The sequence below is a fragment of the Zalophus californianus genome, chromosome 13 (genome assembly GCF_009762305.2).
Source record: "Zalophus californianus isolate mZalCal1 chromosome 13, mZalCal1.pri.v2, whole genome shotgun sequence".
NCBI lineage: Eukaryota > Metazoa > Chordata > Mammalia > Carnivora > Otariidae > Zalophus > Zalophus californianus.
In genome coordinates this window covers 72,235,015-72,260,086 of record NC_045607.1, presented here as the reverse complement: position 1 = coordinate 72,260,086, position 25,072 = coordinate 72,235,015, and the positions used below count along the sequence as shown (strand labels likewise).

At 36.9% G+C, this 25,072-nt stretch overlaps 1 long non-coding RNA gene across 1 annotated transcript; it reads left to right on the top strand.

Annotated features, from left to right (window-relative positions):
- Window positions 1–1,180: 1,180 nt before the first annotated feature.
- Window positions 1,181–7,510, top strand: LOC113935021. Its single transcript, XR_003523857.1, has 3 exons — window positions 1,181–1,380; window positions 2,526–2,637; window positions 6,974–7,510. It is a non-coding gene; the product is annotated as an uncharacterized LOC113935021 (long non-coding RNA).
- The last annotated feature ends 17,562 nt before the right edge of the window (window positions 7,511–25,072 follow it).

Here is a 25,072-nt window from a genome sequence, read left to right as displayed (position 1 = left end):
GGTTCTGGGTAAAAAGGATTATTTTGCAAAGGCCCTGAGGTGGGAATTTGCTTTGATATGTTTGACCAATAGCAAAGAATCTGGTGTGAACTGTAATGGAATGTACAAAAGAAGTGGTAGGGAATGGGCCTAGGAGATAGAAGGTATAAAGCTCATATTAGGCCTTGAAGGGTAAAGTGAAGTCTTCAGAGTATTTTCCCCCACTTGAAGGAAAATGAGAAGCCATTGGAATGTTTGATCATAGCAATGCTATGATCAGATTTGTTTTTAAAATATCCCTCCAGCTCCTATGAGAAGATCAGAATGCAGAGGAGTAGGAATGAAAAAGCAGACCAATTAGGAGGCTGTTACAATAATCTAGGTGAAAGATGAGGGTGGCTTGGCCAGGTCATGAAGGAAGAGTTCCATATTTGGGACACATTTTAAAGGTAAAGCCAATAGCATTTGCTAATATTTTGGATATGGGTTTTTACAGAAGGAGAGGAATCAAGGTTACCTGCAGAATGTTTTGTTTGAGCTACTAGATGAACTTATTGAGATAAGTAAAACAAAAAGTCCATTCTTAACTGACTGAGATGGCTGTTGACCCCTCAAGTGGAGATATTTAGAAGGCATTCAGATACAGAATTCTGGAGTTTAGAATGGCAAGAGGTCAGTGGTAGAAATACACATTTGGAAGTATTCGAGTATTGATGATGTGTAAAGTTATGAAACTGAATGAGATCATCTACAGAATAAATGTGGATTAGGTAGAGACGTTGTGTAAGACTAGGCTGGGGCACTGAAGAATTTTAAGGTTAAATAGATGAGGAAGAACCAGCAGAATCAAAGAAGGAATGGCCAGTGAGGTAAAAGGGAAACCAGGAGAGGGGGGTCGTCTCCCAGAAGTCAGGTGAACTTGACTTTTCTCTGAGTGACCTTTGGCACAATTGGTGTAGTCCTTTCTTTGCTGTAAATACCACCTTGTGTTTAATTGTTAATTTAGTGGCCCCTAAAATGAACCATGTCCCCTGGCACTTAAGACCTTGTATAGTCCTCTCTCACACAGACTTTGGGGTTGGCTAATCTGAAATTAGCATGTGTCATGAAAGCTTGATAAACACCTTTACATTGAAGTTTATCCTTTTGGAACACTTGCTCTAGGAATCTAAAGTTGTCCCAGCCAAGGACCTAGACATATGAGTGAAGCCATTTCGGCTGTTCCAGCTGTAGTTACCATTTGACTGGCAGTTCATGAAAGACCCATGCAAGACCTGCTGAAGAATCTTCCAGTTGAGCCCCATTTACTCCACAAAATTGTCAGCTATTACAATGATTGTTTTTTTAAGCCACCAACTTGCGAGTTTTTTGATATGCAGCAATAGGAAAATGAAACAGCATGTAAGTAAATGTTAATTTAGTGTTTGCAGCAACATTGATATATTTGAACATGATTGTATATGTTCCTAATCTTGTATTCCTAAAGCATTATGTCCAGAGAAGTTGGACCGTATATGTTTAACTGCCTTATTTACCATCTACCCTTGTGTCATCTATATAAATATGCATTAAGATATGAGGTTTAGTGTGATTGGCTCTAGAAAGAAATTGGGTGTTCGTTGGATGTTTTCTGCTGAAATAATAGGATATACCCTCCCCCACCGTCCCTCACTGATTCTCTTCTCCTAATCCTTCTGCCACTAGAGCCATACCTTCCAATCCTGGCTCTCTCACCAAAGAACTCTGTCATCTTTGAGGTCATTTCCTCATGATTTTGATTTCATTGTACAAAGAGCAAGAATTAAAAAAAAAAAAACAAAACCTGTTTCACTTACCTGACTTCTATTTTTTGACATTAAGATGAAATACAGGCAGCTTGCAAACAACTTTTTTAAAAGTGAACATGTTCAGTCAGTTTTTGAAAACCTAGACTTTACCTTTCTTATAGAAACAATATTATAATTTTGGTGTGTACTGGTTAAAATTTACTTACCATTCATCAGTGATTATCTTGACCATTCATTCATTCACTCATCTAACACATTTTGAGACATCCTACTTTCTTGGTGCTGTGCTAAGTCCTGGTGAAGCAGAGGTGAGTAAGAGAGATATGATCCCTGCTCTTGTGGAATCTCAAGAGCAGCAGATACCAACCAGCTAACTAATTACAGAAATAGTTACTTGACAACAATGTACCTTGAAAGAGGAGGTCAGAATGCTGTGAATGAATGCATAGGAGCCCGGAATGCATAGTGGCGGACCTTACCTGCTCTGGGGTCTCAGAGATGCCATCCTAGGATGTTGTAACAGATTTAAAGAATGAATGGGGCAAGAAAATTCAGAGTTGAAAGTCTTAAGAGGGTGAGGCTCTGGACACCTGTGGGATGTAAGACAATGAGAGCGGAGAGGCAGGGATATTTTAAACAGTACTGTATGGTTGTCTAAGATTTGATAGTCTTCCCTATTGAACTAAAGATGAAAATAAGATTAGAATTACTTTTTCATTGCTTGTTGCTTCCTTTGATGTGAATCCCTTCCTTTTTTAGGATACCTTTTTTAGGATACTCAGGTATCCTAAAACCAACATTAAACCAACCAACCAACATTAAAAATGCTTGTATGCAAACTGAGATTTTCTAGAACCGTCTATGAGAAATGGTAAGCAGTGGTTATTTCTGCTTGGTGGGATGTGGGGCCGAGATTTGGGATCTCAGCATGTTTGGAATTTTGAAGTGCTTCTTTTTACCATGTATTAGTTTTATAATTATTTTTAAAGACTATCTACATTGATGAGAAAGGGTTGGAAAATGAATTTGGGGAGTTTCCTTAGGAGACTTTTTTCCAAGAATGATAGCTTAGACCAAGAAGTGGAGAAAGAGAACAATGAGTGGTATTGTTGAGGATATTTAGGAAGTATAAAATCCACGAAGGACTGGTGGGAGTGGCAGAAGGAGAAACACACTAGAGGTAAAGTGGTATGTTCCTGGCATGCACAGTTGGATGAATGGTGGTGTCCATCACAGAGATGGAGAAGGCTGGATGGGGTAGAGAGAGCAGGGACAGTTGAATTTGGCTCCTCTGTTATTGGGATTTCTGTTTCTGGTCACAAGATGGATAGGGTTCTCGTAACCTCTTATCGCTTATCTTCCAAGGGGCTCTCACTGTATAAGGGAGCATGGCAGGTAAATTAAAATGAACCCAGGAATAAACAGGTGAGGAGCTAATGTAAAATACAAAAACAGCCAGACTGAAACTTCCAAATAGGAACATTGTTGTCATGGTATGGGCATTTTTAAAATGGTTATTTTGGTGCAGACATACATATTTTCTTCAAAGTTTGATTGCATATGTACATAGCTACAGCTACATTGGGGGATTTATAACATAACTTTAACTGCATTTTAATCTTGACAAGAATCTTGTTTCATTCGTCCATATATAGTGGCATCTTGTCCCAGAGTAGTCATTCCAGAAAAACTCACTTAAAAATTAGATTAAACAAATGAAAAAATCTGTGAGGAATGATGTGGGAAACAAAGACAGAAGAAAAATTATTAAATTTCCTTACCACCTACAGCCCACTGACAAGTCCTTGAAGCAGGTAGAGTGACATTCTCTAGGGACTCAACTGCCTCCATGTTAATACTTTGCTAAGAGCAAAAGACAATCCTAGCCTGACCCCACCACCAGGATCCTGTAAGTCTACTTTAACATATAAAAATTTATTTAGAAATTTCTTTATCTCTAAACCCTCCCAAGATACGTGTTGGCAGTCATCCCCCAAGCATATGACCCACCGATATACATCTGAAGGGTCTCATGACTAAGGCTTTATTAGATGGTAATAAATGACCTTTTCCCAACAATAGCTAGGCCCCTCAAGGTCCTGGAAACCTTGCTTCCAAAATTCCTTAGAGACTTATGCTCTCCCTAACCCCCTCCCAACTTGAAAGCATATAAAGGGCCACTCCTCAGGACCCCGATGCCGCTCTTTCTGCCACGGGTCCTGTCCCGGTGCTTTAATAAAACCACCTTTTTGCACTAAAGAGGTCTCAAGAATTCTTTCTTGGCCATCAGCTTTGAACCGTAATGTTCTTTCCTACATCAAGGAATTATATGATGTGAGATAATATTGAGAAAGAGATGGGGTTCCTTATGAATTTTTAGGGGGGTTACAGATTGGTTCTTTACAGAGGCTTGGTCTAAAAAAGACCTCAATTCTGATACCCATTTAAGTTAGGAAGTGTCTATAATTTAGGTGGAATTTCACTCAAAGAATCTGGGTTCAACACCTACCACCTTAAATACTACATTTCAACACATACAGAGATTGAAAAATGTACCAAAATTTCTTTATGTTTGCTCTACATTTCTGTGAAAAACACTAAAATAAGATTGCTCTAGTTTCTATAGAACATGAGCCCATGTTCTCTAGTCCAGACTGACATAAATCCATGTAGAGAGAGAATCTTTGTGATTTTACTTTTGTATCTGAAGCTAAGAAGGAGAACTTTTCTCATTTGTTCATGTGTCACTGTATTAAACACTGGCATGTCTTATGTAGATAATTCTCAGCCAAAGTTACACTCCCGAGTGCGAAAGAGGGATAGAGAAGGATACCTGTAGTTGTTAATACTCATCTTGACTTACTCTGAACTGGCTCTGAAAATGTGCTGTGACTTTGTTTTGGCCATCAATGATAGAAGTCTCTGACTCTGTTTGAGCATTTGTTCATTCCATCCTGGTGTTGTTTATACTCAGAAGTCGAGAAACGTGAAAGGACATTTTTCTTCTGTTTTTGGTTGTAGAGTGGTCTGTTACACACTCTGCAGGGACTGCAAAGGAAATTATAGAGGTTTCAAACAAGAGGAACTTCAAATACAGTGAGAATAAGAGAAATGGAAAAGAAAGAGTTGGTATTAATGAGGCATATCTGAAAAGGTCCCCTACTAGTTAACTGACATGTTATCTGTGTCTATGTAATAAAAGAAGTTGAAATAATATAGTAGCATTAAAATTTTTAAATTTGAAAGAGGTAATTATTTTTTAATTATAAAGTTTATACATGCTCAAGGTAAAAAAAATCCAACTGTTAGGTGAATTTAAGGTAAAAATAAAAAATTCTGATCTAGGTCCATATTTTAGGTAACAGTCTAGAATTTCTTGTGTTATGTTCAATGCAAATATACCTATATATATTTATTTGGGAGTCTGTCAGAAGTATTCAACAACGAAATTGATAAAGGGCTTAAATGTAAAAAAAATCTACTCATTTAATAATGGAAGAATGTTAACCTCCTGTTTGTTAATATTATCTTACAGTGTAGTGCTATACTGGATCTAGATAATCTATCAGTAATACCAGAGACCCCAAGCTATGAGATGCAGGCCATATGGAATGCATCACAGGAGAGATGCTTATAGTAATTCTAGCAACCTTGCTTGTAAGGCATGAGTTGTCACACTTTTCATTTATGTGTGTTGGTAGGTAAGTTAAACTGCAGTTCAGTCAATACATATAAGCAGGGTTGCAATCAGTCTCTCTTCTTACATTCTGAAGTCAGTTTTAAACTGTAGTTAGGAATTTTTCAGATTTTAAAAAAGGTAATACAGTATATACATCAACATCATATATTTTGTAGCATCCACAGAGGAGTCAGGCAGTATCATATAATCAAATACATTAATATTTCTTCAGTTAAATGTAGGAATAGTCAGATTCTGCTGTCAAGTAAATTATGCAGAAGTTTCAAGTTTCAGAACCTTTCAGATTTCAGAATTGTGGACTGGTAGGATAACTCTCTTCTTTAATCTTGATAGTGAAAAGAAAAATCAAGAGAACACAACCAGAAGATATTAGCATTAGATTGAATTTTTTTTTTTTCAAATAGTGTGCTCTTTTGGAGTTAAGAAATATGAACTCCAGAGATCTCATTATCTAGCATATATTAGTCATTCAGGTAAATTACTTTATGAATATACAAAATAAAAGATAAACATAAATGGGTGCACTTAGAAGCTTGTATTGAGTAGCACAGAGGTGGGTCTTTTTTATTTTATTTTATTTATTTTTTTAAAGATTTTATTTATTTGAGAGGGAGAGAATGAGAGAGAGAGAGCACGAGAGGGAAGAGGGTCAGAAGGAGAAGCAGACTCCCTGCTGAGCAGGGAGCCTGATGTGGGACTCGATCCCGGGACTCCAGGATCATGACCTGAGCCGAATGCAGTCACTTAACCAACTGAGCCACCCAGGCGCCCTGGGTCTTTTTTAAACAACAGAATCTAGTTCTGATGGAGTAGCTTGAGGTAGTATTTGGAAATTAAAGAAGTTCCTTCTATGAAGATTTTGACTAAGAACACTGAAGTTCTTAACGGAGAATTTTCTTAATTCGTGCTTTTATGGCTTACACCAAGGGTGGCACATGTTTAAATGAAATGTCTCATATAAAACTGTAGCTTGCTTTTACATTTCAAGTAGCTATTTAGATACCTGGTCTCCATTGTGTGATCCTTTGATTTGAACATAGTTTGTCTTTCATTTCCATCCAGTTTCCATGGCTAAAACCCTTAGGTTAGGCCAGAATGTGGTAATGGAGGCAATTATGCCATTGAGCATGTGGGCCTAGCTCTCAGATTAAGGTTTTGCACCTGGGTATCATTAGTCTTTCCCATATTAATTTATTATTTAAGGGCTTATTATTTGAAAGCCCTTATAGCACATAAGCAATTAGAGTAGCTGAGTGTCTCTCTGTTAAATGTATTTATTTTGCTTTCCTAGCTTTTTATGCCAGAATAATTAAATCCTCTTCTAATGTGTCAGTAGCAGACTGTTTTGAAATTGAATTGAAAAAGCAGAGACCTACAGATAAATAATAAACTTTAAAAAAGAGAAAAGGAAAGAGAGTAAACCCACCGGCCAAGAGGATATCCCCCCACCAAAAATCAACTTTTACTGAATATATTTTATTTATTATTATTATTTTTGTCTCAACAGAGTTTACAAATGCTGTTTTGTTGACTGTGTAAGAAACAACTTGCTCCTTGGAAATGAATATTCCGTATAGCAAATCTGTCCAACACAGTGTGTGAGTAACAAGACATTACACAGCATCTAAAATTAAGTGACCTATTGCAGAGGACACTTTTGGGAGAAGAAAATGGATTGGCTTGACCTCATGGGAATATTCGTTTACATATGCTTTGGATGCAATGAGCACTTTGCAAGTTTTGAATTTTACCATGTGGCTGTTACAGCAGAAGAGCTGGTCTCTTTTCTAAAGAGTATATTTGCATATGATAGTTTAACAGCTTTTCCCTTTTGTTCCTAGAAGATTAAGTCTTAGTCCTAGGAGAAAATAAAGGTGGTTCCTTACAATTTGAAAAAAGTGTAATTTGAAGATAAGAGTAAACTCTGAAAAGCAGCTTTTATTTCCAAAACCTCAGGCCAAGAAATACTGTTTTTCTCTGTATGTGCTAGCAGAGCTGTCCATGATTCTTGGTGGCAGATGTGTCACCAGAAGCCCTGTGAAGTTGAAATACCTCATCAAAATCTTCTGCATCTATTGTTTGTCTACTTAGAGAAATCCAGCCTTCAGCATTTTACTCCTTGGTTCAGATTTGGACGCTTTCTTTAAAATTCAAATTTTCTTGGTGGGTGGATGGGGGGAGCACAGAGATGAGTGCTTTCTGAACAACAGTCATTACCTCGGTTGGAAAAAGGCTCTGGGGCTTAAAAAAAGATGAGGAAACTGCACAGCCCACACCTTTGGAGGGTCACATTACATATTAGCATATTAAAAGACCCTTACTCGATTGGGGAAAATCCTTTCGATTTTTTTTCAGGTGTTTCAAAGTTTTGACTTTGGTATTCCCCTCTTCCCCCCTCCCCAATACCTATTAGAGTCCGTGGAACTAGTATCTCCTGGAATACATTTTGGGATATTATGTCATTTTTCTGGATATTATCTTGGAATTGTTTATGGATTGCTCAAGGATATTCATTTCAACTTCACAAGAATGCAATTTCCTTGGGATTCTTCATATTCCTAGCTTCCATTAGACTGTGGCCAGCTGGAGACCATAGAATTCTCTGTCTCGCTGCAAGGTAGCAAATAGATGGGATGTGAAGGAACTGGTTTGTTTCTTGAAGAGTCTTAGGGCCAGTAATCAGGAAGCTTTGCTTAAACTTTGACAAATGTTATATAGAAAAACTTTTGCTAAGCTTTTATCAGAATCTGTATTCCACTGGAGCTCTGCCAGTTCTTTGGGGTGACATTGTTCTTTACCAAACTTTGTCTCCTTCAATATTCTGAGGAACGAAGTGAGGTTTCAAAATAGCATGCAAAAATAGAAGGACTAGAGGTTTTCTTATGTAGATATTTGTGATTATTCTTCTATTAAAGTTGATTCAGCTGTTTACTTTTCTGTTTAAAATTTTTTTTTCCTTTTTAAGTCTGGAAAAGAAGCTAAGTAACACTGAAGCAATTTTCAGATTAAAATAAAAGGGACCCTGTGAAGTTCATCTATATTTTGTACTTTGTTTGCAAAGGTACTTCTAAAAATAATAATTTCTTTTCCCAGCTTATGCTAAAATAGGCCTTTAGTGGATGCAGAGTCCTTCTACGATAACAGATTAAACAATATTGCACTTCTGAATGAAATTAGGAAGTTAAAGACTTGAACTGGCAACATAACAGAAGCCTTTTATCTCTGAAGAAATGCGTACTATTGATTGTCACCAAAAATAAAAATAGTACGCTCTGATATACTAGAAGAACAGTTTAAAAGCCATTGGGATGATGGTGGTGGTGATATAGATTTATTCATGATACAAAATAATAAAGTATAATACTTTGTTTTTTTAAGTGTATTTCTTTCCTTTTTTAAAAAGGAAAGAAATTTATTTATTTGAGAGAGAGCGCGAGTGAGCGTGCAGGAGCAGAGGGAGGGGCAGAGGGAGAGGGAGAAGATGACTCTCAGCTGAGTGCAGAGCCCACCACTGGCTCTTGGCAGGGCTAGATCCCAGAACTTTGAGATGCTTAACTGACTGAGCCACCCAGGCGCCCCTAGGGTGTAATACTTTGGAAACACCCGTGATCCGTTCTTAAATATTTTAGTTGAAAACCGTCTCTGACAGGACTGCTGTTCTCTGAACAAATTATTGTATTATTAAAGTATGATACACTTTGTGGCATGCTCTTGAGGAGCCTATTCCAAAAAACCCAAATTATACATATTTTTTTCTAGCACGTGTCTGAGAATTAACTTCTATACTTCTTTAACTGGTAAAATTAGAATAAATCATGTAGGTCAAATGACACAGAATCAAATGAACTGAATATTTAAACAGTGCTATCCTCCCCTACCCATCACTTCTAAATAAATGTATAAAGCATTTCAAGAAAAATAATGATCACATAAGCAGTGTTTCCTTTAGATCCAGAATATGTTTATAGGTTGCCAGGGATCTATGAAAATTTAAAATGTGGTTATGTATCTAGATATTTGAAATCATTAGCCCCATTAGAACAGATATAAAGTCCAATTTTGCTCACTATTTTATTCCCAGCATTGCAGCAGTGTGTCTGGTAGTTAGCACTTAATTAGTAAATGTTTATGGGATGGATAAGACAATGAATGAATGAGTGACATATCTGAATGTCTTTGATTTTATCCTGGTGTTTCACATTGCATAAACAGAGTAGGCTTTCAAACTGATTGGTGGGTAGCATGGGGTACCTGCTGACCTAAGAAACAACTCTGCTGACTAAAGAAGTCTTTCATTTGCAAAACAAAACAAAACAAAATGACAAAAAACCCCACAAAACAGCAACAACAACAAAACCCACAAAAAACACACAGAAAACTAAAAGATAGGGTTCCAACTAAAATACGGGACTTACTTATACTCATTCATTGCTGATCTAAAATTCAAATTTAACGAGGTATCCTGTTTTTTATTTGCTACTTGTAGCAATTATGCATAGAAAGAATAATGTTGCTAGTGTCCACAGTTGGTTTCTGTATAAATCTCTGTTGGGGTTCCATTCAGATCCCCTTGAATCACTCTGTGTATCTGTCCCCCAGCTTTTCCAGGTTTTGCTACTAACTGCTAGCACCTTCAGCTTAGTCAAGAGGTTTGCCGTTGGGCACCGGAGCTGCCTGGCTCTTTGCAATGAACTCTCCCTCCTGGATCAGGGTGAGTGTCAGGCTTGATCAGAAAGAAATCCCAGCCTTGATTGTCTTCTTCCTCGTTTTGTCCTGTTTCTCCCACTGCCTTACCTCCTTCTCCTGGGAGCTTCTGCCTTGAGGAATCAGCTGATGGTGTGTCTGTGAGTGTTGTTTCCAGAACAATTAGTATGATCAGTAGACTGAGTAAAGAAGATAACCCTCACCAGCGCAGGTGGGCATTGTCCAATCTGTTGAGGGTCCAAATACAACAAGAAAAGTAGACGAAGGGTGAATTCTCTTTCTTCTTGAACTAAGACAGTCTTTAAGAGACCTGATCTTAGGGTGCCTGGGTGGTTCAGTCGGTTAACCCTCTGCCTTCAGCTCAGGTCATGATCCCAGGGTCCTGGGATCGAGTCCTGCATTGGGCTCCCTGCTCAGCAGAGAGTCTGCTTCTCCCTCTGCCTCTGCTCCTCTCCCCTTCTCATGCTCTCTCTCTCTCTCTTGCTCTCGTTCTACTTCTGTCAAATAAATAAATAAAATATTAAAAAAAAAAGAGAAACCTGATCTTAGATAGTTTACCTCTTTAAGGAAAGAAGGTCTGCTACCAAAACCAGGGAGTTCAGGTCTTTAAAATTTTTCCTATTAGAAAGAAATCTTTCATTTTCATTAAGCTTTAAATAATAAGCAAGTACTCTATTTATAGCATGTGGTCCTAAAGAGTAGTAGCAGAACTTCCCTCACTGTAGTAAGGACGCAGTGGCCTACGAAAACTCTCTTTGTCATGGCAGACTCAGAATTATAACCAAGATGGAATTGGGCTAACTTAGCAGGGCTTTTGTATGGGCTTTCCAATGAAGACAAGAAATGCAGTGAGATAGGTGAGTTCATTTATAGAAACTTTGGTATGATATTTTTTACAAACATCCACTTTAGTCTTACATTTTTTGTCTGGAAAGATTTGTGGTTTATGGTTGGGCCATCCTGTTCCCAGATTGAACCTGGATTGCCATCTAATTCACATAGCTCAGAGAATTTTTTCTCTGGCTTGGTTTATCCTGGTGAAGAACTGTATTCATTATCTAGTCTTACATGGCAAATTTTTGTAAAATTTAGCAGCTTAAAATAACAAACATTTATTATCTCACATATTTTCTGATAGTCCGGAATCTGGGAGTTGTTTAACAGGGTAGTTCTGGCTCAAGGTCTTTTGTGAAGTTACAGTTAAGTTGTCAGTCAGGGCTATGGTCTCTGAAGACTTTACCAGGCCTGAAGGATCCGTTTCTAAGCACTCACATGGCTTTTGGCAGGAGACTTCAGTCCCTTATTATGGGAGCCTCTCATAAGGCTGCCCACCACATGACTTCCCCCAAAGTGAGTGATTTGAAAGAGTGAGAGAGAGAGAGAGAGAGAGCGAGAGCAAGCAAGAGAACATACACACTGGCATCCAAAGTAGAAGCTGCATCTTTTATAACCTAGTCTGAGAAGTGACATACCATTATTTCTGCCATATTCTATTCATTAGAAATGAATCACTAAATCCAGATCATACTCAAGGGGAGGAGAATTAGGCTTTACTTTTTGAAGGGAGGAGTATCAAAGAATATGTGTATACATATTTAAACCACCACCAGCTGTGCCCCAGAGTAACATTACTTGAATGGATTCTTTTCATTCAATAGATATGTAAAGAACACATATTATGTACTAGTCTAAGAAACTGAAATAAAAAGGTGAATAAGACAAAACCTCTTAAGATATTCATGGTCCACTGGAAGAGTGAGCCATGTATCATCACATTATTGCAGTGGAAACACGCTTTACCCTGGCAACACAGTAGAATCCTGTCAAGAGCATTTTAAATATACTGATATTTGACCCCACCCAGACCACTGAATCAAAATCTATGTGAGTGGGGCCCAAACATCAATATTACATTTTTTTTCCAGGTCAGTATAATATGGAGCCAGATTGAAAATTCTCTTTAAAATTTAAGTTTAAAATTCACCAAACACTAATTGCAGTCCGACTTAACTTATATAAAGTACTTAGCACAGTGGCTAGGGCATAATAAGACTCCAGTGTTGGAGTAGTGAATAAGACTTTCTGTACTACTTAGAAGTTTCATGAGCACACACATATAAGGATGAATTAGGACACTTAAGTGAAGTGCTGATCTTGTATAGGTTAAGCTAGATCAGGAATTAAGTGGATTTAAGTACTTGTAAATGGCAAATAATAAGGATATAGAGTTATGTTTGGGACAGAATTTTGGCTTTAGATATAGGCAGGTCTGGGTTCAAAACTTGACACCACTGCTTTTTAGCAATTTGGACCTGAGAAGTCATTTAAACTTTCTGAGCCTCATTTGTACAGTGGGAATAATACTAATAGCTACCCTAGAGAATTGCTACTGAAAAGATATGAAATAAAATCTGTAAAGGATATAGCACAGTGCTTGGTATATTATTAATATTTAGTCTCCCAGGGATCCCCATCCTGTGCTTGGAGTCTTATTAACACCAATACCACTTTCTTACTAACTCTAACTTCTTACTTATGTAGAAAATGCAGCAACTTGCAGAGTTCTATTGTCAAAGTAGTTCTAGGAATCCCCAGAATAGCAACTTATAATGTGCCCATTATTAGTCTCATTTCTATTATGGCCAGATAAGCAGGGACTCCCAGACACTGACCCTGACTTACCAGTAGAACTGTGTTCCTGTGTCAAGTCACTAGAATTAAATTCTGCTGTCACTCCTTGGTGATGGTGGAACTGCGCCCTTGCATAATAACATTTATTGAGTATTTATTGTGTTTTCATCACTCTTCTAAGTGTTTCACTAAATGTCATCTAATCCTCAGAGGAAACAATGTTACTATATCTAATTTACAGATAAGAATGTTAAAGCACATAGAGTTGAAACAACTTTATCGTTTGTCTTCCTCCCCTCTCTTCCCCTTCCCTCCTGTTTGCTGTTTTCTGAGATTGGATCTGTGATTTGGTATCTGTCATTACTTTTGGAAAACTCTTGACTATTATTTCTTCAAATTTTTTTCTGCCTTATCCTCATTTTTTATTTTGAGATTTTAATTATATTTATATTAAGCAGTTTGCTATGGTCCTACAGCTCTTGGATCCTCTGAATTTTTTTTTCCTACTTCTCTGTGTGTTTCAGTTTAGGTAATTTCTATTGACTTATCCTCCAATAAATTGATTCTTTCCCCACAGGGCTACTTCAAATCTACTGATGAAATGCATTCTTCATCTTTGTGTTTTTCATTTCTAGCATCTTTTTTTTATTTAAATTCAATTAGCCAACATATAATACATCATTAGTTTTTGATCTAATGTTCAGTGATTCATTAGGTGTGTATAACACCCAGTGCTCATCACATCATGTGCCCTCCTTCATGCCTCATCCCTCCACCCACCTCCCTTAACGTAACCCTCAGTTTGTTTCCCGGAGACAAGAGTCGCTCATGGTTTGTCTCCCTCTCTGATTTCTTCCGATTCGGTTTTCCCTCCCTTCCCCTGTGGTCCTCTGTGCTGTTCCTTATGTTCCACATGAGTGAAACCGTATAAATGTCTTTCTCTGATTGACTTATTTCACTTAGTATAACACCCTCCAGTTCCATCCATGTCGATGTAAATGGTAGATATTCATCCTTTCTGATGGCTGAGTAATATTCCCTTGTATATATGAACCACATCTTCTTTATCCATTCGTCTGTTGAAGGGCATCTTGGCTCCTTCCGTAGTTTGGCTATTGCAGACATTGCTGCTATGAACCTTGGGGTGTATGTGCTCATTCGTTTCACTATATCTGTATCTTTGGGGTAAATACCCAGTAGTGCAATTGCTGGGTCATAGGGTAGCTCTATTTTTAACTTCTTGAGGAATCTCCATACTGTGTTCCAGAGTGGCTGTACCAGCTTGCATTCCCACCAACAGTGTAGGAGGGTTCCCCTTTCTCCACAACCTCTCTAACATCTGTTGTTCCCTGTCTTGTTGATTTTAGCCATTCTGACTGGTGTAAGGTGGTATCTCATTGTGGTTTTGATTTGTATTTCCCTGATGACAAGTGATGAGCATTTTTTCATGTGTCTGTGGCCATTTGTATGTCTTCTTTGGAGAAATGTCTGTTCATGTCTTCTGCCCTTTTCTTAACTGGATTATTTGTTTTTTGGTTGTTGAGTCCAATAAGTTCTTTATAGATCTTGGATACCAGTCCTTTATCTGTAATGTCATTTGCAAATATTTTCTCCCATTATGTAGGTTGCCTTTTAGTTTTGTTGACTGTATCCTTTGCCATGGGGAAGCTTTTTATCTTGTTGAAGTCCCAATAGTTCATTTTTGCTTTTGCTTCCCTTGCCTTTAGAGAAATGTCTTGCAAGAAGTTGCTGCAACCGAGGTCAAAGAGGTTACTGCCTGTGTTCTTCTCTAGGATTTTGATGGATTTCTGTCTCACATTTAGGTCTTTCATCCATTAAGAGTTTATCTTTGTGTATAGTGTAAGAGAATGGTCCAGTTTCATTCTTTGCATGTGGCCGTCCAATTTTCCCAGTACGATTTATTGAAGAGACTGTCTTTTTTCCTTTGGGTATTCTTTCCTGCTTTGTCTAAGATTAGTTGACCGTAGAATGAGTGTACATTTCTGGGCTCTCTCTTCTGTTCCAACCATCTATGTGCCAGTACCATGCTGTCTTGATGATCACAGCTTTGTAATATAGCTTGAAGTCAGAAATTGTGATGCCCCCCAGCTTTGGTTTTCTTTTTCAACATTCCCATTTCTAGCATTTCTATTTGATTTTTTTTCTGATAGTTTCCATTTCTCTGTTAAAATTATTTATCTGATCTTGCATTTTGTCTACCTTTTCTGTTAGACGCCTTAACAAACAATTATTTTAAATTTCTTGTCTGATAGTTCTAATATCTCTTTATATCTATATCTGATTCTGTTAATTGCTTTGTCTTTTGATAGTGTATTGTTTTTATTCTTGCTTTTTTGTATGCCTTATAACTTTTGTTGTTGTTGAAAGCCAAAAATCGTATGTAAGACAGTAGAAACAGGTAGTTTTATGTTTAGAAATGGGACTATCTTTTATTCCCCTTTAGTGTGGGGATGCAAGTTAATCAACTCAGGAATTGAACTAGGTTTGGGATTTGTTGTTGCTATGATTACTTTTGGTGGACCACATGCTACAGATTTCTTTGTCATTACCTTGTGTTTAGGGACTAGCTTGTCAGAAGCTGTTCTCGATATTTGTTCCATTCTTCATTTTAGGCATGCCCTTTGTGCTGTGTCTCAGAGAAGTCCTCTCTTCCATGTTCTTGCACCAGGGTTACTTGTTATTTAACACCTATTAGCCTGGTTCAGGGGGAGGGTAGGAGAGGGTCATTACCTTTGTTTGTGATTAAGCCTCAGGAGTAGTCAGGTACTGGGTCTCTGAGTCTCAGAGGTGTGGCTCTCTTAGGATTTGTGCCCCAGTCCCAGCCAGAGGTGTGGGCACAGCATATATTCTTGTCCCTTAACCTAGCTGAAATGGGTTTTCACCAGGGTCCTAAGGGGGACAGTGTTTATTTTGCTTCCCATAGCAACTTAAGGCTTTGGCTCTGTAGGGGAGACTGGAAAAGGGGAAAATAACCTGGTGACTGCTGTTGCTTTCCCACGGTCTGCGTCATGAGGGATTCTTTCTTCAGCATCTCTCTAATCTTTTAATTAGTTATGTGGCAAAGAACCTATAAGTGGGTGTAAAATTCCCTAAGTCTGGAGTGCCTGGGGGTCTGTATTCTCTCCTGAGCCCATACTTGGCCGTTACCAACTTGTAGATAGTTTTATTGGGTTCTTCCCAGTGTCTGGCTGCCTCTGCCTTAGGTAGGAAGTGTTAGTGTCCTGGCTCTTCTTGAACGTACCAGTCTTTCCTTAAATTTCCGGTTAGTTTATTGCCCAGAATTCTCAGCTCTCTGATGAGTTCAAGAAAAGTTATGTATTTTCAGATTGTTTGTTTTTTTTTGGTTTTGGTTTTGTAAAGATGGGAGCATGTTTTTCTCAGCTTCCTACATCCCAAACAGAAGCTGGAAGTCCCATATGTCACTCAGGTTAACTTTTTATCTTGTTAATATAAGAGGTAGAACCAGGATATGAGTCAGACCGTTAATTCCAGGCTTCATATTCTTAACCACTGAGCAACTGAGTTGCTTTATCTTGGTAACAATGAAGCTTCACAGGCACTTTGCTGCTGGTCAGTGATGCTTTTAGTCTGTACTGTCTAGTACAGTACTGACTATTTAAATTTATATTTAAGTTAATTAAAATTAAATAAAATTAAAAATTCATTTCCTCTGTCACACTGGCCATATTTCAAATGCTAATTAGCCACATGTTCTAGTGGCAGCCCTCTTGGACAGCACGGATTAGAACATTTTCATCACTGCAGAAAGTCCTATTGAACAGCTCTGCTGTAGATCCTCCTGATAACATGACAGTCCCCTAACATGAGAGGTAAAACCCACTTTCCCTACTTCTGAGCAATATTGTACTTGGGCCCAAATGTGTAACAGAATTTTTGCTCTTAAATCTACTCACCCCTTATAAGGTTAGGCCACTTGGGCACACTGTGATTTTTCTGCCCTCAACATGATTTCTCTCTCAGGAGCCTACACTTGACTGAAATTTGGCATCCTTTGGGTTTTCTGTGGTCAATCAGACACATGGATATACACATCTGTGTTTCATATATGCACATGAAACACATCTTTATTGGTCTATATTGCAACTGTGCTCTGAACTCAGGTAATCTCCTGACAGCCTCCTTAGCTCATATGCAAATCAGTGGACCCAGACAGAACATGAGGGTCTGCTACATAACCCCACCCAAGTACCAGAACTAATACAGTTTGTCATTAGATACTATCTAAAATGTGGCACAAAGTTTGTTCACTCAAGCTTTCTTGGCTGAGATTTTATTTGGGGATCTTAAAACATATGTACCTTTAATTTCACCTCTGAAAGTTAGAAAGCAACACAAAATGTACAATATCCATCAAATACTTTTATCACTATCCAATTGTTAATAAGTTCAGCTGATCTAAAAACTTGTGTTTAGTTTTCTTTCATTTTGTACTCATAGGCTTTAGGCATTTTTTTTTCCCAAAGCCTCCATATTTGGAGGGCAAAATAATAATAATAATAATAATATTAATAGCAAATATGTGGATGGCATTCAGCATATGCTAGGCACAAACCCATTTATTCTTCACCACAGTCCTATAAGAGAGGTACAATTAATGTCACCCTGGTTCATAGATTAGGAAAACTGACACACTGAGAGGTTAAGGTCCCATTGCTAATATAATAGAACAGAGACTTGAATTAAGATAGGCTGGTTTCAGAGGCCAGGCATTTAACCTGAATGTTAATTATCTAAAGTGACTAATTACCTGCTTAACATTTCCCTATTTTTCTTCAAAATTCTCTGAACATCTTCCCTACTAGAGAAAAGTACTGGTCATGTTTTCCAATCTAGGGTGTTCCTGGCTTGTTAGTCAATTACCCCACTTTTGCCCTGAACACTTAGTTTTCACATATTGCCTGGATAATCCATTCCCTAAGTTCACCCTCTGACTCTCCTTTCTGACTGCTCTGACCCAGATGTGTGTTACTGGGTTTTCCCTTTTTTGTTTGTTTAAAGAAATCAATTCCTGCTATTTCCAACACAAACTTTTTTTCTTAGTACCTTAAATCCTCAAGCTAGGGTTTTTCAAAGTAGGGTAGGTATTATTTTTTTTCATGTAAATTAAAAGGTAAAGATGTAACCATGTAATTTGTCATATTAGTTTTTATATCTTTGCTAGAAAACTTGAATGCCACGATTGAGGGGAAATTATTAAACCATGCTATTCATTCAGTTCTCTCAGTTCTGAGACCCGTGATATAATTCTTTTTTTCTGCTTGCCATTATCCATCTCTCCCTTCCACCACCTCCAGTTTTTCTACATCACACACTTGGGTTGTATCAGCCTTTGGGGATTATTATTTTTTTTTTTTTTTAAAGATTTTATTTATTTGACAGAGACAGCGAGAGAGGGAACACAAGCAGGGGGAGTGCGAGAGGGAGAAGCAGACTTCCCACGGAGCGGGGAGCCCGATGCGGGGCTCGATCCCAGGACCCCGGGATCATGACCTGAGCCGAAGGCAGACGCTTAACGTCTGAGCCACCCAGGCGCCCCTGGGGATTATTTTTAATGAAAATGTTTAAGTGCAATATTTATCATGTTAATATAATGTAGAATAATAATAATGTGACCTAATGAAGAAAAATAGCACGAGTAAGCTGTTTTCATATATTGTTTTTAAAATGTATAAATGTTAAGAGAATTGAGGTACTAAGCATGCTCAGTTTATATGTACTGAGTATGTGCACTTGGTGACATTGCCTTCTAATACATATTAAGGCTAGATTAGTCACTGTGCTGTGTCGTTTATCTAAACACGATTTGTGACCTTAAATTTCCCATTTGTTCTCATCTAAGCTCACCTAAGAGCCAAATTTAATACATTTTTTCCCTGGTACTAGTGCTTACACAAACCCATATTCCCTGACATTTAGAAAACAGCGTTGCCCACAAAAGCCATTAACATCTAAAGAGATTAAATTAAAATTCATTTAAAGGCCTCACACGTCCCCTGAACATTCTTATTCTTATTTTAAGGCTTCAGTGTAAGCTGAACTTTTCCCAAATTCCTGATGATAAGTTTTTATCTTGTAAGAGTTAAACTCATCTAAACTCAGTGTCTCTCCTCTTTCTAATAGATGCCAAAATAACAATCTAATTGGGAAATTTGACTAATTGCACAGAGAGGCATCCTGATATATACATACTCTTATTTATCTAAATACAGCTGAGAAACTAGTTTCTCTTCTCTTGTCTTCTATTACTTTTGGCTGAGAGGAGGTAAGACATGGAGCTAAGAGCCATAATATCCTAACTATTAATCTACTTGCTTCTCTTTTTATTCTGAATGTGTTATATATTTACATATGCCAAATATTTCCTTATGATTTGTCTAGGCTATTAAAATGTCAGAAGAGATGTAAACTACCAAAACAGGAGATCAAATTAATTATTTATATTGTCCTTATTAATATAGCAATGGGCCTAAGAGCATATTTGAAGAATGTAATAATTATATCAATTAAAACCAATAGGAGGTGGAAGAAGAAATTTAGATTTGTGAAGTTATGTTATATCCTAGGATCAGAATGGGAGTGTGAAATATATGCAGTAAACAACCTGACTAGAAATGCAAAGTTTCTGCCGCAAACATATAAATAGCTCTCTTGCTCTGGGGGTCAGAGAGTTGGCATGAGAAAACTGTTGTTTTTTTTTTCCCCCTAAAGGGCATCCAATTGTAATTCAAAAGATTTTAAAATGAAAATATGGACTCTGGGGTGCCTGGGTGGCTCAGCTGGTTAAGCAACTGCCTTCGGCTCAGGTCATGATCCTGGAGTCCCTGGATCGAGTCCCGCATCAGGCTCCCTGCTCGGCAGGGAGTCTGCTTCTCCCTCTGACCCTCCCCCCTCTCATGTGCTCTCTCTCTCTCATTCTCTCTGTCTCAAATAAAAATCTTTAAAAAAATATGGACTCTGTAATCACACCTGCATTTAAATTCCATCTCTCTAGTGTGTGACATTGAAGAAGTTCTTTATAACTTCAGTTTCCTAATCTGTGAAATGGGGATAAAAACAGTAACCACTTCATATGGCTGTATGCAGAGTGCTTCATTTATTGTCTGGTACATGGCAAACATACCATAATGGTCACTGCTCCAATAATAACATTATTAATAATATTAGCAATCATAATAATGGTAATACATATAATTATTCAAATCCTGGTGTGAAAAGATTGTTCCTTTTTTTAAAGTGTTTCAGGTTGCTGTCTTCATCCTCTAACTTTGCCGAATTCTAATTAACTGAAGTCCTTTGCAGAGCTAGGATAGTTCTACCATAATTAACCATGATTGAGTTGAATGAGGGTTCCCCTTGAGATGTGTCTGCATTGGACCATCATCATCTCCTAAACTGGTACCCTGTAATACTGTTTCTGGCATTGAATGAATGTTATTCAGGCTCAGTTTTCATGCCTCCATTTTGGGGACTCTTAATTTTTAATTAAAACAATTTTTTTTTAGTAAAGGAGCCAAGTGATCCAAAAGCTGGAAGAGTTTACTATCTGTTTCTTGTTCTCTTGTTTTGAAATGTCCTTTCTACTTTGTTCTCCTACAACCTGTCCATCTGCTTAATCCCTTTCTATCTTTAAATCTTAGTTGAAGAATTACTTCCTTTAAGAAGCCTATCTTAGTCTACATAGTTGAATTATATTTCTCTTATCTGTTCGCCTATATCATTGCACTTATTTACCCTAGATTTTAACCATTTATTTGTATACCGCTCTCTTTAGATTCTGAGTTCTTTGAAGACAACGTATTTAATATCTATATCTTGGGTAGATGGCAGAATCTCAGTAAATGTAGAGTTAAGAAACTTTATAGCAAAAATAGAGGTCAAAGCAGAAACTACAGTTGCCAATAAACATATAAAAAAGTACTCAATATAATTTCTTATCAGAGAAATGAAAATTCAAATCCCAATGAGATACCCAGGCATACCTACCAAAATGGCTAAAATGAAAAAGTCTGACCATACCAAATTTTAGATAAGAGGTAGAGAAATGGAGCTTTTATTCACTGCTGGTGGGAGTGTAAGTTGGTTTGGCCGCTTGGGACACTGTTTGGCAGTACCTATGAAAGCTGAACATATATCTACCTAATGATTCAGCAATTTCACTTCTAGGTATATACCCAAGAGGAATGGATGTATGTGCCTAACAAAAGGCAGTATAAGAATGTTCATAGTATCTTTATTCATAATAGTCCCCAAATGGAAGTACTACAAATGTTCATCAATAGAAGGATGGATAAGCAAACAATGGTATATTCTAACAGTAATAGAAAAGCATAAACTCCTTACAGAAGGAGTTCAACAACATGGATCACTCCTAAAAAAATTATGTTGAATGCAAAAAGCCAGACACAAGTGTTGTTACTAATAGGATTTTATTTATATAAAATTCAAGAATAGGCCAAAGTAATCTCTGGTGATAATTGTGATAAAGTCACAATAATTGTTATCTCTAGAGGAAGGATATAACAGGGAAGGGGGGTGGAGGAACTTTTTGGGGGTGATGAATGTTATATATCTTGATTTAGGTGGTGCTTACATAGCTGTATACATATACAAAAATCCATCAAGCTGTACACTAAGATTGGGACACTTTATTATACATAAATTATGTCTTTAAAAAACTAAAAAATCATCCAGAATTCTAAAGCTCTAATAAATAAACTTAAATTTTTCAATATTTGTTTGCAGTTCTTGTTCATTCACTAAGTTGTGTATATTTCAATAAGTCTCCTAAATATATTTCACTCCAAAATGGTTAGATTTGGTAAACCAACCCCTAATACAGATACTTTAGAGTAATATCAGCAGGAATGGCAGAATAAGGACCTACAAAAGTCCTCTCCTCTATAAAGCTGTAAGAACACTGACCAAAAAAAAAAAAAAAAATTGTCATAATCAACCTGTTCTGAACTCTGGAAATTCTGAGGAGTATTTATTTAAGATAACTGGCTGAATCTTAGTAAAAACAGTGAGCTTTGTAGCGTTTTAATTTGCTTTACACCCATCCCCTTCTCCCTAGCCATGTAGTAGCCTTCCAAACCAATTCTCTTGTAATTATGGTGAAAACCCTCAGCCTAGCAGCCTCTGGAGAAGGAGATAGAACTCTGGAGGAGGGATTAGAGCTCTTCCAAAGCCCAATTCCCATTAACTGTCATTATTTGACTTGTTGGGCAGTTCCCTAAACAATTTCTACTTTTAGAACTTGCCTTTATTTGACCTAACTCAGACTTCAGCCCATGCCAATGTAGCCTTTTTTACAGAGCATTTATCAAAAACATTCAGTTCCAATTGCATAATATTACAGCTGCCTGAGGTGATAATAACATTTGGGGCGAACCACAAAATGATCAAAAAACTTAAAAGGAAAATTTGGAAATAAGATGTCACAGAGAGCTTTAAAAGGCTTGACATACTCCTGAGGATCTAGAATGCAATGTACATCTGAAGGGCTATGGGCATGCCCACAAAAGACCCGAGAAAGCTATAAGCACTAACCTCTAGCTGACCTTGAGATCCATGCAAGTAGGACATGGAGGCTAAGGCAAAGTAGTAAACTGCCTGCCTATGCATCAAAGGAATGCCCCAACATATACAGAGCTACTCAGTAAAGGCTATGGACTTTAAAGAATTTAGGGAAATATCTGTCCAATAATTAACTAACCACTAAGCTACCTGAACAGAGACTTCAGTGGCCACCCATCTCAAAGAATGATTGACCTTAAGAATTAGCTCAGAAAAGACACTAAATAAACTAAAAGCAGTAGCAATAACAAACATCTACAACAAACCCTGGAGAGAGAGAGAGGAATCTAATTTCCACAGTTGCCACATTATATTATAGAATATCTAGTTAAAAAAAAGAGAGAGAAACATGTAAAGAAACTAAAAGTATGGCCCATACACAAGGAAAAAAGCAGTCAGTAAATTTTCTCTGAGGGCCCCAGACATTGGAGATACTAGACAAAGACTTTAATTCAGCTATTTTAAATATATCCAAAGAACTAAGGGAAACCATGTCTAAAAATTTTTTTAAGAATATGAGTGTAATAGAGACTATGAATTAAGTTATGCAAGAGAACTAAACAGAAATTTTGATGTATAATTGAAATAAAAATAATTCATTATAAGAAGTTAACAGTTGATTTGAACAAGCGGAAGAAAGAATCAGTGAACTTAAAGATAGCAATGATCTGTCTGATGGGACAGAAAGAAACAGAATGAAGAAAAATGAGCAAACTCTCACATACCTTTGAGACATCATTAAGTGTATCTACATTTGCATATGGGAGTCACAGAAGAAGAAGAGAGAATGTGGCAAAATACAAATATATATTTGAAGGAGTTTGGTTGAAATATTCCCAAATTTGATAAAAAAAAGATTTCATACATTCATCCAGGGTGTTCAACAAAGTCCCAGTAGGATAAGCTCAAAAAGATCCACACCTAGGTACAATATAATTAAACTATAAGGACAAAGACAATGAGGAAATCTTTGAAAGCAGCAAGGGGGATGTGACTTACCATGTAAAAGGATTTCCAATGAGAATCACAGCTGATTTTTCAACAATTCTTGGAGACCTGAAGGCAGGGAGAGACCAAATTCAGAGTACTCAAAACAAACAAACAAACAAAATACAAAGCCCTATTAACCAAGAATTCTGTGTCTTGTAAACCTATCCTTCAAAATGAATGAGAAATTAAAACATTCCCAGGTAAGCAAAAACAGAGAGAATTAGTCACTAGCAGACCTACATGAAGTACTAAAGTAAGTCTTTCATGTGTCACTGAAAGGACGGTACATAGTAATTCAAATCCATGTGAAGAAATAAAGATACCAATAAATGTAACTACATAGATAAATCTAAAAGACAGTGTAAATGTACTTTTTGTTTGTAACTCTTCTTCCATGTGATTTTTAAAATAACTATAAAACAATCTTTATAAATGTGTTGATGGGCATATGACATATAACAATGTAATTTTTACAACAATAATAGCACAAAGGAGGGAGAGGCAATGGATTATTATAGGATCAAAGTTTCAGTGAACTATTGAAATTAAGTTGGTATTAATCCTCAGGACAACCATTAAGAAAATAATTCAAAATATAAATAAATAAATGGTTAAGGAATAAATTATCTATAAGAGACATACTTTAAATTCACAGACAAAAATAGGTTGAAAATAAATGGATGGAACAAGATATACCATGCAAAAAGTAACCAAAAAAGAGCTAAAGTGGCTATACTAATATCAGACAAAATAGACTATAAGACAAAAATTGTTACTAGAAACCAAGAAGGATATTTTATAATGATGAAAGTGTCTATCATCAAAAAGATATCATAATTATAAATATTTATGTACCTAACAAGAAAACCCCCAAATAAATGAATGAAAACTAATAGAATTGAAGGGAGAAATAATCAGTTCATCAATAGTAGTTGGAGACTTCATTACACCACTTTCAATAATGGCAAAAGGAGAGGATCAATGAAGTGCTAAGGATCTGAATAACACTGTAAACCAACTTGAGTAATATTAGTTTATACCAACTAGATCTACTAGACATCTACAGAACACTCACCTATCAATAGCATGTACACACAGAACATTCTCCAGGAGGGATCATATCATAGGTCATAAATAAGCTTCAATAAATTTTAAAGAATTGAAATTGTACATAATATGTTCTCCAACCACAATAGAATGAAGTTATAAATCAATAACAAAAAATTCATAAATGTGGGAATTAACACACTTCTAAATAACCAGTGGGCCAAAGAAGAAATCATAAGAGAAATTAGAAAATTTGAAATTAGTGACAATGAAAAAATAATATACTAAAACTAAGAGGCTACAGGGAAAGCAGTGCTTAGAGAGAAATGTATAGTTGTAAACATTTACATTAAAAAATGAAAGATCTCACTTTATATGGAAAACCCAAAAGACCACCCCAAAACTGCTAGAACTCACACAGGAATTCAGTAAAGTGGCAGGATATAAAATCAATGCACAGAAATCAGTGGCATTCCTATACACAAACAATGAGACAGAAAAAAGAGAAATTAAGGAGTCGATCCCATTTACAATTGCACCCAAAACCATAAGACATCTAGGAATAAATCTAACCAAAGAGGCAAAGAATCTGTACTCAGAAAACAATAAAATACTC